The sequence below is a fragment of the Cebus imitator genome, unplaced genomic scaffold (genome assembly GCF_001604975.1).
Source record: "Cebus imitator isolate Cc_AM_T3 unplaced genomic scaffold, Cebus_imitator-1.0 Scaffold48, whole genome shotgun sequence".
NCBI classification, from domain to species: domain Eukaryota; kingdom Metazoa; phylum Chordata; class Mammalia; order Primates; family Cebidae; genus Cebus; species Cebus imitator.
The window spans coordinates 3,259,982-3,278,120 of record NW_016107363.1 but is presented as its reverse complement, the minus strand read 5'-3'; the positions used below and the strand labels follow the sequence as shown (position 1 = coordinate 3,278,120).

At 40.5% G+C, this 18,139-nt stretch overlaps 1 protein-coding gene and 1 non-coding gene across 4 annotated transcripts in view; both read left to right on the top strand.

Moving 5' to 3' along the window:
* Positions 1-18,139, top strand: part of PTPRG (protein tyrosine phosphatase receptor type G) — a 770,883-nt gene that overhangs the window by 182,201 nt on the left and 570,543 nt on the right. The window lies entirely within an intron of this gene.
* LOC119471066 lies at positions 9,974-10,080 on the top strand. Its single transcript, XR_005200055.1, has one exon. It is a non-coding gene; the product is annotated as a U6 spliceosomal RNA (small nuclear RNA).

Here is an 18,139-nt window from a genome sequence, read left to right as displayed (position 1 = left end):
TACAGGCACACGCCACCATGCCCAGCTAATTTTTTGTAGTTTTAGTAGAGACGGGGTTTCACCATGTTGACCAGGATGGTCTCGATCTCTTGACCTCGTGATCCACCTGCCTCGGCCTCCCAAAGTGCTGGGATTACAGGCTTGAGCCACCGCGCCCGGCCTGAGTCAAGTCTGATTATCCTGTCTTCTTTCTTCTTTGTAAAGGTTGGCAACTGACTGACATTTAAAAAATGCTATATTTCTGGGTTTCATAGAGTAGGCTATCAGTTTGCCATCTTTGCTCTGGGTCGAATTAGATTACTCGACAGTAAAGGTAAATAGTTAATTTAGACCTTGTAAGACCTGTGACCATAGCAATCATTTTCCCAGTCCTCTGCTCTCACACACAAGGGAGTAGGTTTGGGCAGTCACATGGCCTGTTAGTGGCCGTACTTTTAATTTTTATGGAAATGAGCTTTACTTTTACACATTCTTTTATTTGGGGAGTTACATCGTTTAACATACTCATTTTTTAACAATTCACCATGCATTTAAAACATGAGCCTAGTGTTTATTAGAACAAAGGAGGGAAATACACTGAAATGTGAACGGTGGTTATGGTTATTTTTATTTTCTTGTTTATGCTATTTATGTACTCTCTTGCCTATTTAATGTACTCTGCTCATTAATGTTCTTTGCCTAATGTGCTTCTATAGTGAATATTTATTGCTTTTATTATCAGAAAAAGCAATGAATGCTATTAAAAAAAGGGTTTATCATGGAAATGCCTAGATATGTGATAATATAATGATTGATTAGTTTCATGGCTCCCAAGATTGTTGCCCTTAATGTAGTGGTTCATTATTTCATTTGCTCCATGAAAATGATAGTGCGTCTTATTTTGCACCTGAGATATGTTTAGATGGGTCTTCCTTAGGTCTGCTGCTATTTCTTTGACTGAAGGGGTTTGTGACCACGACGGGGCATGTAAGTTGCTGGTGCCACTCCTGGGCAGCTTGCCTGTAAGGGATACACCGTCTATGTTGGCAGAACCAGGGGCTTGTCCTGCTGGGCTGGAGCTCACCAACTATTGCAGCTACAGTGCCTCAGCTGTCGTGCCGTTACACTAACTGTCATTAGCCATGCAGACCTCTATGGCTCTAACCAGGCCACATCTGTTGTGAGTCCTGCGACCTTCAAAACCCACACCAGAAAGAAAAGCAAAACACATTTTTATCTCCAGGATTTCTGCAAATATATCATTTTAAAGAGCTTAAGAATGTTTCTCTAAACTTATTTTATAAAAGATTTTCATTTTTCTTGTCTTCCATTAGCAGTGGAGTTTCATGGTTAATGATTTGAGCAAATTAGCCTGGCTCAGAAAGTGGTTTGTTGACCACTTGTATCTGAGCACAGGAGTTTGTTAAAAATATTCTTCTGAAGCCTCGCAGTAGTCCAGTGGAATCATGATCTGAGGGGTATGTTTGTCCATCCACGTTTTTTTCTTTTTTTTTTTTTTGAGACAGAGTTTCACTCTTGTTACCCAGGCTGGAGTGCAGTGGCTTCTCATTGCAACCTCCACCTCCTGGGTTCAAGCAATTCTCCTGCCTCAGCCTCCTGAGTAGCTGGGACTACAGGCGTGTGCCACCATGCCCAGCTAATTTTTGTATTTTTAGTAGAGATGGGGTTTCACCATGTTTACCAGGATGATCTGGATCTCTTGACCTCGTGATCCACCCGCCTCGGCCTCCTAAAGTGCTGGCATTTAGGGCTGTGTTCCCTAAGGGACCCTCTCTGTCTCTCTTTTTTTTTTTTTTCCGAGGCGGAGTCTTGCTCTGTCGCCCATGCTTGAGTGCAGTGGCGTGGATCTCGGCTCACTGCAACTTCTGCCTCCCGGGTTCAAGCGATTCTCCTGCCTCAGCCTCCTTGAATAGCTGGGATTACAGGTATGTGCCACCAAGCCTGGCTAATTTTTGTATTCTTATTAGAGACAGAGTTTCACCATGTTGACCAGGCTGGTCTCAAACCCTTACCCTTGTGATCTGGCCACCTTGGCCTCCCAAAGTGCTGGGATTACAGGCATGAGCCACCATGCCCTGCCCACTCTCCTTTAAAGGGATAGGCATGAAGTTAGAAAGGTGACAATACGATGAATGGTCACGTGGTGAATTGGGCACCCCCATGAGTGCCTAAACTTCTTAGAAAGTTTGCTTTTGTTCACTTATCACATTACTGAAAAAGGGAGAGTAATCTTTAGAAAAGGGTTGCAGAGTTGTGTTGCTTGCAGAGTGTTTGTGGCCACTGAAAGATTGCGAACTAGATTTCTAGGGTACAACATTGATTCATCTGGTTGTGCTTTTCAGAAATAGTAATGACTGTAATGCAATTGTCCTGTTTTCTGTATTTGCTGTGGGCCCCCTTAACTCAGTTGCCTCTGAAAACCTGCTGAACACTAAGCGACTGTTTCTGTATTATTCAGTGCCAAGCCAAGGCGTTAGGCTTCCTGATGGATTTATGAGCCTCACATTTCCATTGCTAAAGCATGAATAGACCAAGGAATGAGAGTTGGCTCCATAAAAATACTTTCTACCCCCATTGAGTTAGTAGTCTCTTGAATAGAAAAAAGGAATAGAGAAGAAGTGTAGAGTTCCCCTAAATTGTGGGAATGGGATAGGCAGAGGTTTGAAAGACAGAGGGTTTGACTAGTTTTGGGCTTGGGAGCGGGAGCATTAGTGGAGTTAGGCCGTGAAGGAGACACTGAAGCTCACTTTCATAGTGCTATGCAGGGTTTTAAAGCCACACGCGTCAGCCATTCTAGCTAGGGATTTCTTTTCCCCACTTATTTTTTCAGCTTTTTTTCTAGTTCTCCACTGTCCAGTAGGAATGGATCGTGAACCACACAAGCCCCACCCCCCCTTTTTTTTTGAGACAGCCTGGCCATGTTGCCCAGGCTACAGTGCAGTGGTACGATCTTGGCTCACTGCAACCTTCACCTCCCAGGTTTGAGTGATTCTCCTACTTCAGCCACCTGAGTAGCTGGGATTACAGGCACCCACCAGCACACCTGGCTAATTTTTGTATTTTCAGTAGAGACGGGGGTTTCACCATGTTGGTCAGGCTGGTCTTGAACTCCTAACCTCAAGGGATCCACCTGCCTTGGCCTCCCAAAGTGCTGGGATTACAACGGTGAGCCTCTACGCCCAGCCCACATAGGTATTTTTAAGTTTTGTAATAGCAACCAGAAATAGTAAAATGAAACATGAAATTAATTAGAATAATCTCTGTAATCCAGTATATCTAAAATGTCATTTTGACATGTAATCAGGATTTTTAAAATGTTAATGAGATATTTTGCTTTCTTGTTTCTTACTAAGCGTTTGAAATCCTGTATCAGCTAGGGGCGACTGTATGGGACAACGCAATTCAGAAGGCTGCTTCTTATCCCCACTGCTCAGTTAAAATGTGAACATATGCCTGCGTGGAACATTCCCTTTTTCTGTTTTAAAGAAAGTGAATTGTTTTCGCAGCAGTTAGCTGGTGTTAGCATAATGCCTTCCTGTGTAGGCTGTAGTGTTAGAATTCTCTTTGCAAGCCTTATAATAATTTTCAGGGATGATCACTTTTATTATAGTATTTTTAGTGTAACTAGAGAGTCTTTACAGTGTGAAATCTCTTAAAAGGACAGTCAAAAACATACTGTGTTTCTTGTGGGACACAGTGTTGGGCATTTAAGTACCTAGCAGTGTTCTTGAGACAGATTCTATGAAATTAGAATTGTCCAGGTGATACCCAGTTCAAAGGTCAGTTTGTATCAGTTCAAACATGTCTATATTGGTAGTTCATATTTGTGTCTTTATACTTTGAATATTTTTTGGAAGAACTAAATCCACACCATTCATTTCTATGTTGTAGACCCTCCCACTTAATTAGGGGCTCCCAGCGGAGTTTCCTTTCCCTTTCTCTGAGTGTCTGGGTGTATATTCCTTTCTCTGTCATGTGCAATGTGACTTTGGCAAGGTCCTTAATGGTTCTATGCCTAGGTTGCCTGGTTTTTGAAATGGGAATGATGAGAGCATGTATCCTGGAAAGTTCTGGTGAGGATTAAATGAGATATTCCAGTTGAATGGATCAGCACAGTGCCTCCTGGTACATGGTAAGTGCTGAAGAAGTATTAGCCATCACCATCACCATTACTCATATTACTCATTTTCTTTGTGAATTTTAGCAACTAAAGCAGAGCAGGAGAAATGGTAGGAATGGATTTATTTCTTTGACATTGAGTTGGAGTTTTACAAAGAATTCCTGACTTGTTCCCAAGACATCAATTAAAAATCCTTCTTTCTGCCACAATATCTTTAGTCTCATTTTCGTATTCTCTCCACTGTTTCATCCTGGGATCGATCATCTCTTCACTTTGTTTGTTATTTTATTTTATTTTATTTTTTTGAGACAGAGTCTTGCTCTGTCACGCAGGCTGGAATGCAGTGGCCTAATCTCAGGTCACTGCAACCTCCGCCTCTCAGGCTCAAGCGATCCTGTCACCTCAGCCTCCCAAGTAGCTGAGATTACAGTCACACATCACCATATCTGGCTAATTTTTGCATTTTTTGAAGAGATGGGTCTTACCATGTTGCCCAGGCTGAGCTCAATAGACCCACCTGCCTCAGCCTCCAAAAGTACTGCAATTATAGGCACGAGCCACCACACCCAGCCAACATCTGTTTACTTTGGGTAAATTATCTTAATAAGAACTCTCTGGTTAGAGCATGACTATTACAGAGAAAATTCCTAAATGCATTTTACAAAGTGCTTTTTCTCTTTCTTGCTTTTTCTGAAATGCTGGTTCGTGAATAAACCTCAGATATCATGTATGACTTCTGAAATGCCTAAAATCTGCAGACTTTTTTCTCCTCTAGTTTTTGGTTCCATTATGTTAAATATCAAAGAATAGATTAACTAGACTATGAATGGACAGGCATGAAAGAAACACTCAGGGTTTCCACTTGCTCCTAATACCATCTCTTTCTCTCACCTTTTCACTTAATACCCACTGACTGATTATGCAGAGGTGATATTTAAGAGCAAATCTGTTTAATAAACCTTTGTAAGTAATATTTAAAGGAGTGTTTATTTTTCAGAATTCACCCAGGATTTCTGGGATCTGCAGTTCTTTGGCTGTGCCACCTGGTTGTCCCAATTTGTTCCAGAGTATTTCACTGCAAATGCTACGTCTTTCTTGTTTGCTGCCTACAAATTAAAGAAACAATTTATTTCATTTAATTCTGCCTGATAGGGAAGCCCCCAAAGATACGAAATTCCTCCTCAACATGGGTGTATTTATTTTAAAAAATAAAGGAAACTGCCTTTTTATTCTCCTTCCTATCCCAAGTTTGACTGACTGTATTACAGAGACATAAAAGGATTTAAATTCAGAGTTGAAAAGTCTCCTTGAAATTGATTTCACTCAGCTTCTTGTATACAAATAGAGATTGGGAGGGGGGAAAATATTGAACTGAAACTTTCAATTTTGAATGTGAGCTTTCCAAAGTCAGGAAACTGCTTTTCCATCTGAGTCTTCAGATGGATCTTAACAGCGTAATTGGTCAGAGCCCAGGAAGGTTTTTGAAAAAGCACAGCCAAAAAAGCGAAAGCAAACAAGCCCCACTTTTTTTTTTAATAGCTGCAGTTTCTTCATCAAGAAAGGGCTTTGATTAAATAGCTCTTCTTCCCAAAAAGGCAAAATATTTTTCCCCATATAATTAATTTAAGAAGTTGCTTTTAGAACTATTTAAACAGACGTAGAGATAAGTGCGTTAGCCATCTTGATGTGCTCTAGTGAAAATTTTTATGTGGTTAGAATTTTTCTAATTAAATCACTTTATTTAAGATTGTAATAGCCCTTTTAAATTATTTTCCTTGAGACTTGTATTGTGTTATTTCAAGTTAATAACTCCTCTTCAAGCAAAGCAAAATGCAAGGTATTTCTTCTGATGATTTCTTTCTGCAATTGAAGAGAACAAAGCCAGCCTCACTCTGGCTGGAAAGGAAGCAAATCTAACACCTAATAAAAATGGACATAACAAAAATGAACCTGTAGCCCTGGGATATTCTGAGTAGCAACATTAAAGTGGTTGCCTGGGCAATACTAACTCCAATTCCTTGAGTTATTTTTTTTCTTTGAAATGCTAGGGACAGGCTTACATTGATTGAATCAAGCAAAGCCGATAAGAGGCCTGTATTTGAGGGGGAAGAAATGGTCCTACAGACTTGGAGTGAGGAAGAGAGCAGTATATTTGGTATTGTTCTCCCTACTAGCCCCAAAGCCTATTTGTCCCTGAATACACATGCATGATTATAGAGCCATCCTGAACAGGTGCTAAAGACAAAATCTTTCTCATTGTGCAGACACAACTTAATATTAATTAGCCTTTACTTAGATTTGCTCACACCGACTTATGGAAGAGTTCTTTTTAGAATTGTTTTGGGTGGCAGAGTTGAAGTTGAGGCCATGATCACATACATGTTAAAACAAGGATAATTTTTTTCTTAATCATCACCAACATAAGGTTCCTCTGAAGTCCATAGTAGAGACTTCTGTACCTCTTTAAGTGCCATACAGGCAGGATGTTTATTTTCTTGTATGATATTAAGGGTGTAGTTTTATGTACTGTATAGCTAAGGGGAAATTTAGTAATAATGTGTATTCTTTCCTTCTTTCTTTTCCTCATTTTCTTTGTGAATGCTTGTATTTGACTTGATTTTCATTAACTGTTTCCTTTGTTTCCCCCATTGATTCTGTATAAGCAGTTCATTTTGTGACCAATCCTAATTCAGATGGAGAAGGGCAAAGATGAAGTTTATAAAAATATCAAAAGAAATCTAAAAGCACGTTCAGTAGGCATTTGGCAGAGTGAATATAAATATATGAGTTGAATATGTGTTTTGCTTTCCAAACTTTTGCTTCCAGGAGCACCCCCACCCCAGCCACCTGTGCACAGGTGGAAGTACACACTTAACGATGATTTGTCTTGACTCACCCTGGGGATCCTGCGAGGAGCCACTGCTTTCTGCTCTTGCCCGCCTCCCTCCAATCTGTTCCCTGCCCAGCAGAGTCATTTTTACAAAGCATATATTGGTAAAAATGTTCTAAAATTAGATTATGGTAATGGTTATCCAACTCTGTAATTATACTAAATTCCATTATATCTCAATAACGCTGCTTTAAAGGAAAGCATATATCAGACCATATTGACTGCCACGTTGGTCCTTCATTGCCTTCCCGAGTTCCTTTAAGGTCCTGAAGGATGCTGACTTGGTGAATCCTCAGTCTCCCACTTCTCCCCCACACCAGCTCATCAATATTTACCAGGGAGGCCTCCTCATGCCACCCTTTTTGCTGCCACAGCATCCTTGTGTGTGTGATGTGTGCTGTGTGCTGTTCCCCTATCTTTGAACCTTATCATCTCTCCCTGTGAACGCCCTCAACTAAAAAGAGTTTCCTTTCTCCAAATGATAGGTTCTTTCCCTGCCTCCTATCTCTAAGTATGCCCTTTCCCCACTTGTATTGTCTGTGGCTGTATCATGTTTGTTTCACTTCATTTTCATGTTGTTCAACTATGTATACAACTTTTGCCTTATGTATTTATTGATTGCCCTCCTCATGGACTGGAAGCTCCAAGAGGGCAGAAATGGTGTAGAGTATACACCATTGAATGCCATGGCAGCATCCTGCCATGGAGAGACCATGAAAACTTGCCTAAACCTTACCAAACTCCCTAGAAATTACCTTTTTGATCAGGAGTTAGTAGCTTGCTTAAGCAGATGGGGGAGTGTTGGAGGTGGAGTGGGTAGTTTGCTGACCAGAAGCACAAAGCTCAGGGAATAGAATAGACAGACAGTGATGGGCTGACCAGACAGGATTCAAGTGGTTTCTTAAACCTGACCCTGGAAGTCAGAGGTCTCTGGGTTTACTCGGGAGACAGTTTTGGAATCAGGTATACCCCTTTTTGTGATATGATGTTTTGAGCAAAGTGGTATCATGGTTCGAGTGTCCCCTGCATTTGACCCCCAGACACAGGGCCTAGAGCTTGTGCATTCAGGGTGTTTTCTACCATCTACCATGTTTGGGGATTATCTTGGTAGATGTTTTTGTTACTGTGAAGCTTATTCATCTCCAAGTTCTGGAATTATTAATCACCTGCTTGCTGCTGCACATTTTGCAAGAGATGAGGGTTATGCTCAGGTTTTCAAATGGGTACCCAAGAACATTTAAATAGGGCTTCTTTGTCCATTTCTATTAAAAAAGTACCTATTTCATTCAATATTTCACATGGAATATGTATGTATAAATGATTTAACTATTTACAAGGCCTATGTTATAAAGCTTATTTCTCAAGGATAAAAATATGTTAGTCACAGTTACACGTTTTAAGCAAAAGAAAATATGAATCAAGATAATTTATTAATCAGTGTGTCACTTTCTTATTTGCTTCCTTATTTGCTTCAAATTGTAGCTTCATGTTTACTTCTTGGTTTTTATTTTATTTTTGAGACAAGCTCTTGCTCTGTTGCCTAGGCTGGTGTTCAGTGGTGCCATCATGGCTCACGGCAACCTCAGACTCCTTGGCACAAGTGATTCTCCCACCTCAGCCTCCTGAATAGCTGGAATCACTTCGCCTGGCTAATTAGTAAATTTTTTTTTTTTTTGGAGATGGGGTTTTGCTTTGTTGTCTAATTTTTGTTGTTGTTGTTGTTGTTGTTGTTAGAGATGGGGTCTTGCTTTGTTGCCTGGTCTGTTCACAAATTCCTGGACTCAAGTGATCCTCCTGCCTTGGCCATCCAAAGTGATGGAATTACAGGTGCTTGGCCTATTTTAAAAAAAAAGGTTGTTTTTAAGGCTAATGCAGTGAAGCAGTGGGAGTAGAGAAAGAACAAAGAAATCTGTTACTGGTTGTGCTCAATTTGATACATATTTCTGCTTGGCATGAAAGTAACTTTCTTATTTATAGATAATAACCAAGGTTGTATAGTTGTAATTGGAATTTAGAAAAATCACTCTGTTTTACTGTGAATAATATTGAGAACATGATTTTATCTGAGACAATTGCCAGGAGTGGTGGGAAGACTAACCTAGACAACTTCTTTCTTTTAGAATTGTTACATTTTTAGTTTTATGAGGCTCATGTAGAAATTTTTCACTTAGTGATGTTTATTTACCTTTGAGCAAGTGGAGAAGCTATTCATATTAACTCACAGATATTTTTATGATGCCTAAAATTCAACTTTGTAAAGAATAGTTCTAGTATAGTGTCAGTTATACAGGATTGAGAGTAATATCTGGTTCAGACCTATGTGTTCCTGTGCAAGTAACATACCTTTTCAGAATAATTTTACCTAAGTACGGGACTATTGGAAGAATTACATGAGCCTGTGTATTCATGTTAATTTTAATAATTAACATCATAAGCCTTCCTCATAAGCAATAATTGACTTGACTTAGTAAATAACTTATGATTGGGCCAGGCCATGGGCGCAAATGCAGATGGCCATAGGAACTCTTTAAGAAATACAGAAGGCCGGGCACAGTGGCTCATGCCTGTAATCCTAGCACTTTGGGAAGCTGAGGTGGGTGAGCCATGAGGTCACGAGTTTAAGACCTTCCTGGCCAAGATGGTGAAACCCTGTATCTACTAAAAATGCAAAAATTAGCCAGGTATGGTGGCATGTACCTGTAGTACCACCTACTCGAGAGGCTGAGGCAGGGAATTGCTTGAACTCGGGAGGTGGAGGTTGCAGTGAGCTGAGATCATGCCACTGCACTCCAGCCTGGGTGACAGAGCAAGACTCTGTGTCCAGGAAAAAAAAAAAAAAACATATATAGATATTCATGACTCTTCTCTAAAGAGCTACTTTCTATTCATATAGCATATTGTTGCCATTTGGGAATATGACCCAGATCATATTCCAAAATACCTGTATGAAAATACAGATATTGGTGCTCGCTTCAGCAGCACATATACTAAAATTGGAACGATACAGAGAAGATTAGCATGGCCCCTGCGCGAAGATGACATGCAAATTCGTGAAGCATTCCATAAAACATTAAAATAAAAAGAAAATACAGTTATTGGTGTTCTCTCCTGCGGTTTTCCACACTGGCAACTACAGTGGGCGAAACAAGAGTTCAGATGGATGACTGCTTTCAGCATGGTGGCCACCAGCATGCAATCTCTCCACTGTTTGCCATTATTGTTGGACATTAAAGATTTAAAGAGATGCCACAACTGTAAAATGGAAAGTACAGGTCTGTGGCATTTGATACTACCATAGCACTGTCCATCACTAATCTTCATTTTCCTGGTAGTATTATAGAATCAAGAGACTTGATTCCTTGAGAATCAAACAGTATTAAAATGGTCTGAAAGAGTGATCATTTTATTTCTGTCTGGTATTTGAAGCCATGAGCCCAATTTTTTTTTTAGGAAGGTGCCTCTGAGAAAGAGTGAAACTGGTATTTTTCAGATTTTCATCACAAACATATAATGAGCTCCATTATAAATCAGTTTTACAAGTGCATGTTGTCTGAGATCTGTTGGAAAGTGTGTACTTTTTATTTTCTGAAGTTTTAAAACTGTGACAGAGTTAATGACAGAGAAATGATTCTAATGTTTTGTCCCTTTTTGCCCTTAGTTTTTTTTTTTTTTTTTTTTTTAAAGATTCTGCCCTTTGTAACTGGCATTTTTTTAGAGTAAAATAATAGAGAATTCAGTATTTTGTTCTCTGCCTGGCTTAGCTCATTTTTACAATACTGTTTTCTGTTTCTTTTTTCCTCTAGGATACAAGATTACCATGTGATTCCTCTTTCCCTTGAATTGCCTCTGAGTTTTAGTAATTTATTTCACTTAAAAAAATCATGGCTCTATATTAGGTCTCTTTATTCCTGTAAGATGATAAAAAATTTTTTTTGTTTGAGACAATAAGTATATTTGAATATGATAAAATAGGTAATCTACTGTAATATAATCTATTGTATTTGAGGTTAGCTCAGTATCACAAACACCTAGAAGGATCATTTGCAATGCAGTAGTTACAAATGAACACACTTTTTGATTCTACTTTTTGGGACACTCACCGAGCACATCCTACTACAATTGAATGAAATACAGGCACAAAGAAAATGAGCGGCTGATCAGAATATTTAATTACTTTTAACTATAATTTGATACTTTTGCCCATTGTAGGTACAAAAAAAGATAAGGATTTATTCATTTTAGACTATTGTGTGGGATTTAGTGTTCTGAAAGCTCTTTAAAATTTAGAGAAAATTGTGCTCGATGGAGATTTCACCATCCTGAAGGGATCTTTAATTTGGTTGTTGTATGCGCTGTTATAATAGATACAAACAGCCTGCTTAACTGCTTGTGTGCCATTCTGGATATCTGTGTTCTGGATTTGGAAATGTGAGTGCCTGTTGCTTATTTTAAGTGGGCTCATTTTTTTTGCAGTAACTCTGGCAGAAGAACTAGGACTCTGTGTATGAGAGCCATCCATCCATCACCCTAAGTAATTTTCATTTTGGCACTGGAGAACCAGAATTTCTTTGTTTTTATGTTTTCAATTTTAGATGGAAGCTGATCTATTCTCCCAAGCTTCTAAGTCCTTTGGAATGACCTAGAATTGGACATACAGTTAAGGAGAAATACCCTTATGTGTTACTATACTGTTTTGCTTTGATTACAGGATGTGCAGCATATTGTAAATGGGACTTTGAGATGTTCTCATCACAGACTTACTCTACTTTCACCTTTGCATAACCTTTGTCACAGAATCACTTTTCCCTGTAGGAGATAATGACATAGCAGAGGTCAGCTGGGCATGGCTGGTTCAATACAGTAAGATGAACCAGACCAGGCGCAGTGGCTCACGCCTGTAATCCCAGCACTTTAGGAGGCCTAGGTGGGTGGATCACAAGGTCAGGAGTTCAAGACCAGCTTGGCCAAGATGGTGAAACCCTGTTTCTACTAAAAATACAAAATTAGCTGGGCATGGTGGCAGGCACCTGCAATCCCAGCACTTTGGAAAGCTGAGGTGGGTGAGTCATGAGGTCAGGAGTTTAAGACCTTCCTGGCCAAGATGGTGAAACCCTGTATCTACTATAAAAACAAAAAGTAGCCAGGTATGGTGGCATGTACCTGCAGTACCAGCTACTCAGGAGGCTCAGGCAGGGAATTGCTTGAACCCGGGAGGTAGAGGTTGCAGTGCGCTTAGATCATGCCGTCGCAGTCCAACCTGGGCAATAGAGCGAGAGTCTGTCTCAAAAAAAAAAAAAAAAAAAAAAAAAAAAAAAAAAAAAAAAAAAAAAAAAAAAAAAAAAAAAGAAAGAAAAAAAAAAGAAAAGAAAAAAGATAAACCAGTGTTGTGGATGAATGCCAGGGTTATTTTGGAATCATTTGTGATCATGTATTTTCCTCTCTTGGTGGACACCTCAGACTTTCATTCACATTCATATATACAAATGCATATGCAAATGGACTACTTAGTTAAAAAATGTAAAACATTCCTTGTACTCTAATTTCAGTCATGCATTTGCAATCTTATACGAAAAATATTCTCTGTGGACATATTATGTAACAACATTTATTCATATTCAATATAGATTCAGTGACTTTCATCTGAGAGTAAAACTTAAGGCATCTAGGCTGGGCTCCTTGGCTCACCCCTGTAATCCCAAAACTTTGGGAGGCCAAGGCAGGCAGATCATGAGGTCAGAATTTCGAGATCAGCCTGACCAACATAGCGAAACTCCATTTCTACTAAAATTACAAAAATTAGCCGGGTGTGGTGGTGGGCACCAGCTACCTGGGATGCTGAGGCAGGAGAATGGCTTGAACCCGGGAGGTGGAGATTGCAGTGAGCCAAGATCACACCATTGCACTCCAGCCTGGGCAACAAGAGTGAACCTCTGTCTCAAAAAAAAAAAAAAGAAATCTATCTCAAGAATGCTGTTTAATGTGGTATTAAGAGGAGCCGGGCTCTTTGTATAAAAAATGTTTAGCCTGCAAATTAACACAGAATTAACACAGCTTGCCAGTCTTTTTTTCCCCACAAGTCAATATTTCTCTGAAACACTGAGAGTTAGGATTACACAGAATCCTCCTGAAGACACAGTTAAAAGGCAGATGGGATACACATCTGTTTTTTTATTCTCAGAATAAAAACATTTATTTTTATAAACTATGTCCGGTGGCTCTGGGAAATTAAATAATGCACATAGGAAACAGTTGCATTGATATCTTCAGTAGTAGGTGACTCTTAGGATATTTTTATAGGAAGAAATTGGGCCTTTGGGTCTGGAAACATTTTTATCTTTTTTTTTGCTTCAGGCTGGAAATGAGGTAGGCTCAGTAGAAGTTCTGAGAAGAGATGGAGTTTATGGAAACTCCCTGATAAAAATACCTGTCACTCATTTAGCTCTCTGCCTAGCAACCAAATTGACTTAAGATTCCTCCTGCTGAGTGAGACGTAAGCATCATTGGCTAGTTAATACCACTGGTTTTGAAATCTCCACTTTTATCTTGTCAAAATTGAGAGACTCAAATTTTCTTGTATGATAAGAGTCACTGTATTCTTCCTTTCTAAACCCGTTTCATTATTACACTATCTAGACTACTTACATTTGATATTCCTGATGCCCAGGTGTGTCAGGCCATGGGTGTGTGTATGTGTGTGTGTGTGTGTGTGTTGGTTAAAATGGCACTAGAGATGACCTCTTTGAGGAGAAGAATGCAGCAATGTACAGCATATACTGCTGGGCTGCCCTGTCTTACGTAAGTGATATTCCAATTTCTCTCTGGGCTATAATACAGCCAAAAATCCTCCTCGGCATGGTGGCTCACGCCTGTAATCCCAGCACTTTGAGAAGCTGAGGCAGGCAGATCACATGAGGTCAGGAGTTTGAGAGCAGCCTGGCCAACATGGTGAAATCCCTTCTCTACTAAAGATACAAAAAATTAGCCAGGCGTGATGGCGGGCGCCTATAATCCTAGCTACTCCAGAGGCTGAGGCAGGAGAATCACTTGAATTTGGGAGGCGGAGGTTGCCATTGCACTCCAGCCTGGGGGACAGGGTGAGACTGTCGCAAAAAAAAAAAAAAAAAAAGTCCTCCTAAGCTTTTCACCGAAAAACGACTTCCCCTCCATAAACTGGAGTGGGCTTGGTGCTGTAGCGCTGGTAGAATATATGTTTGCATAACACCATGTCCTCCCTCTTGTTATTCACGTGATAACCATAGGCAGATTTACACTTACTGTCTATTCTGAAGAGTGAAACTACATATTTTCATAAGCATGCTCCGTTTTTAATTGTGTAATTAAGTTGCTGACGTAAGCGAGTATGTAATTTCACATTAAGGTGAGGATCCATAAAGGCATTCATTTGCATAATTTAATTTGCTGCACAGAATATATTGAAAGTCAATAGCATGATTCATAGCCATACCATATCGCTGCCACGCCGCCTCTGGTTGCCTGTTTGAGTTTAGAAGAGTATAAAGAGTATTAAAATTGATTGAATTTTGGTGTGCTGACTCTGTAGCTTTACTTGGGAACCACATACTGTTTCTATTTGCAAATCACTGCTCCTTGCCAATAAAATATTAAGTTGCTTAATATACTCTATATAAATTTTTTTGATTGCTATTCAAATAGTAGTTTTAAAAGTTGGTTTTTTAAAAAAATCACATCATTGATTAAAATGCATTTGAGGGGGGGGTACTTAAAATGTCATATTTTAAATTACGGGAGTGCCAGTAATAATGATAATTACTCTCAGACCCTTTTGTTGTGCAAACATCATAGAGTGTACTTAGCAAACCCAGAGGGAATAGCCTACTACACACCTAGGCCGTATGGTGTAGCCTAATGCTGCTAGGCTACAATCCTGTACAAGTTGTTACTGTCCCGGATACTGTAGGTAATTGTAGCACAATCGTAAGTATCTGCATATCTAAACATATTGGAACACGTAAAAGGTACAGTAAAAAGACCTTATAATAATAAGGGTCTTATGGGGCCAGGCGCGGTGGCTCATGCCAGTAATCCCAGCACTTTGGGAGGCCAAGGCAGGCGGATCACTAGGTCAAGAGATCGAGACCATCCTGGCCAACATGGTGAAACCCCGTCTGTACTAAAATACAGAAATTAGCAGGACATGGTGGTGCGTGCCTGTAGTCCCAGCTATTTGGGAGGCTGAGGCAGGAGAATTGCTTGAATCCAGGAGGTGGAGGTTGCAGTGAGCCTAGATCACGCCCCTGCACTCTAGACTGGCGCCTGGCGACAAAGCGAGATTCTGTCTCAAAAAAAAGAAATCTTAAGGGACCAGCGTCATAGATGCAGTTTTTCATTGACCAAAATTTTATCACATGGCGCATGACTTTACTTGATAATGCTCTTACAGATAGGGAAGAGGGAGAAGTCACACATGATTGACATAGATGGAATCAAATAGTCACCTTTAATGAGTAGTTTGTCTATTAAAAAAATAAAATCTGGTGCCAGGGTTAAAAGTCTTGCCCTGTGCATTTCTGAACAGTTGCTTCCCTAAATGATTGCTTATTGGTCACTCAGGGCCATTTCCTTCCTGCTTCATGTATTAAGCACTTGCTGTTTCTGATAGGTGGGCAGTGGCTAGAGAGAGTCAGTGAGGTTCTGGGTGGTAGTTTTGCCTATGGCTTATGTAAACACTCACATAACATGCATAGATACACACATGCTCTTACCATCACTACCCTCCAGAACGCAGAAACTGTCAGCTTTTTGATCATTCATGTGTTCATTCCCTCTCTGCTTTTTCTTTTTTTGAGGTGGAGTCTTGCCCTGTCGCCAGGCTGGAGTGCAGTGGCATGGTCTCAGCTCACTGCAACCTCCACCTCCAGGTTCAGGCAATTCTCCTGCCTCAGCCTCCCAAGTAGCTCAGACTACTGGTGCGTGCCACCATGCCTGCTTAATTTTTGTATTTTTGGTATCGATGAGGTTTCACCATGTTGGCCAGGATGGTCTTGATTTCCCGATGTGCATGCCTCGGCCTCCCAAAGTGCTGGGATTACAGGTGTGAGCCACCGTGCCCGGCCGCCATTCTCTCACTGTTTATGAACACATACCATGTGCTGAGTTCCATTGTGGGTGGTAGGTTGATAGTAGTATTTCAGGAATATGCTTGTGTCCTATTTCCAGGGAGTTTAGAGCCCCTCATGTGCCATGCAGCATGCCATTTAGAAGCCAGTTTTCCTGCCCATTCTGACCTTGCTGTGGATAACCCACATTGTACCTCAATACTTTGGGTAGTGTGAGGAAGACAAGATTACCCCACTTTCCTTGGGATGGCCCTGTCCCCTCTTTCCTTTTGTCAGTGGTCGTATGTAGCAGACACACCTTTTACTTCTGTCTTAAGTGAATTACCTTTAGATAGGCAGTCCTGCTGCTCAGCTCCAATTCCTTATACAACAATGTGATGTATATGTGTGTCTGGGGTGAAGTCCAAGCATAGGGTTGGTTGGTTTTAAAGTAGCCCAGGGTTAAGAGTCAGAACTCTAGTATAACATTGGCCTTTTCTGGATGGAGAAATTGATGACCAAGAGTTCAAGTGATGGTTTAAAGCACACCATGGGTGTCATTTGAGGATCTCTTTTGTACAAGAGAGAGAAAAATGTACTTTAGCAGGTAGAACTGGTCCCCTGTAACTATAGACCCTCGGGGAGGGCTAGCTTCAAATCAGCTTTGTCCAGGCTTTAAATATTTTAATTTAGTTACTTTATTTAACTTTATTTATTTATTTTTGAGACAGGGTCTCGCTCTGTTGCGCAGGCTGGAGCGTTCTGGCATAATCACGGCTCACTTGAGCCTCCCAGGCTATCGTCCCACCTCAGCCAGCCAAGTAGCCAGGACTAACAGATGTGTGCCACCACACACGCTCATTTTTGTATTTTTTGTTGAGACAGGGTTTCGCCACGTTGCCCAGGCTGGCAGGGTTTAAGTTTTGTCAACAGAATTGATTATCAATTTTGGGCCCCCTGGCTTGGTTTTATTTTTAAGGTCCTCCGTTGATCCCTTAGTAGGTCCTCAGCCACCCCTCTGAGGCTTCCGCCTTGTCTATTACCTTCAGGAAAAAAGAATCTCTCTGATTGGCCAGTGTGCCCATACCTGACTACGTCACTGCGGCCAGGAGAATGGTTGAAAGTGATTGACTGGCTTAAACCAAACAAGGCCCACCCCTAGAGCTAACAGCGATGGTGGTGATAGGAGTTAGCTCTCCAATCGTGACACACAGCTAGGTGGAGTGGGAATAGGATTATTACAAAATAGGTCCTCTACAGCAAATTTCCATTACGTTGTCAGGCATTTAAAAAGCAACTAGGGCTTAGCGCTGGGTGCAGTGGGCTCATGCCTGCCATCCCAACACTTTGGAAGGACCCCAGGTGAGAAGATTGCATGAGCCCAGGAGTTTGAGAGCAGCCTGGGCAACATAGGGAGACCCTGTCTCTACAAAAATAAAAAAATCAGCTGAGCATGATGGCCTGTGCCTGTGGTCCTAGCTACTCAAGAGGCTAAGCTGGGAGGATTGCTTGAGCCTGTGGGTAAAGTCTGCAGTGAACCATGATCTTGCTTCTGCACTCTCCAGCCTGGGCAACAGACCAAGACCCTGTCTCAAAAAAACAAATAAAAGCAGTATACGCCTAATGCTGAATTAGGTGCTCTGCTCACCAAAACTTGTTTTGTTTTTATAACAGTCCTAGGAGGCTGATATTTTTAAGTCCATTTTATAGTCAAGGAAATTGAGGCTCAACCACATACCCTAATGGAAGCCACATTTATTACTAACATAGTCAAGACACTGTTTTACTCACTGTTGTAATGGAAAGAGGAAGGATTAATGGGGAATAATTATTTGTAAAATGGATTGGATGGAAGGCACCTAAATCTTCCTTGTATTTGAAAAATGAGTAGAGAAGCCTAGATTTTGACATGAATTTTCACTCAGGACCAATGAGCAGACATAAATGACATCAGGTTTACTTTTTAGATGTGTGTTTAGAATTTATCGGATTCTCATTTCCCTCAAAAGGGCTCATGTCTGTGGAATGCCTTTCTTTTTTTTTTTTTTTTTT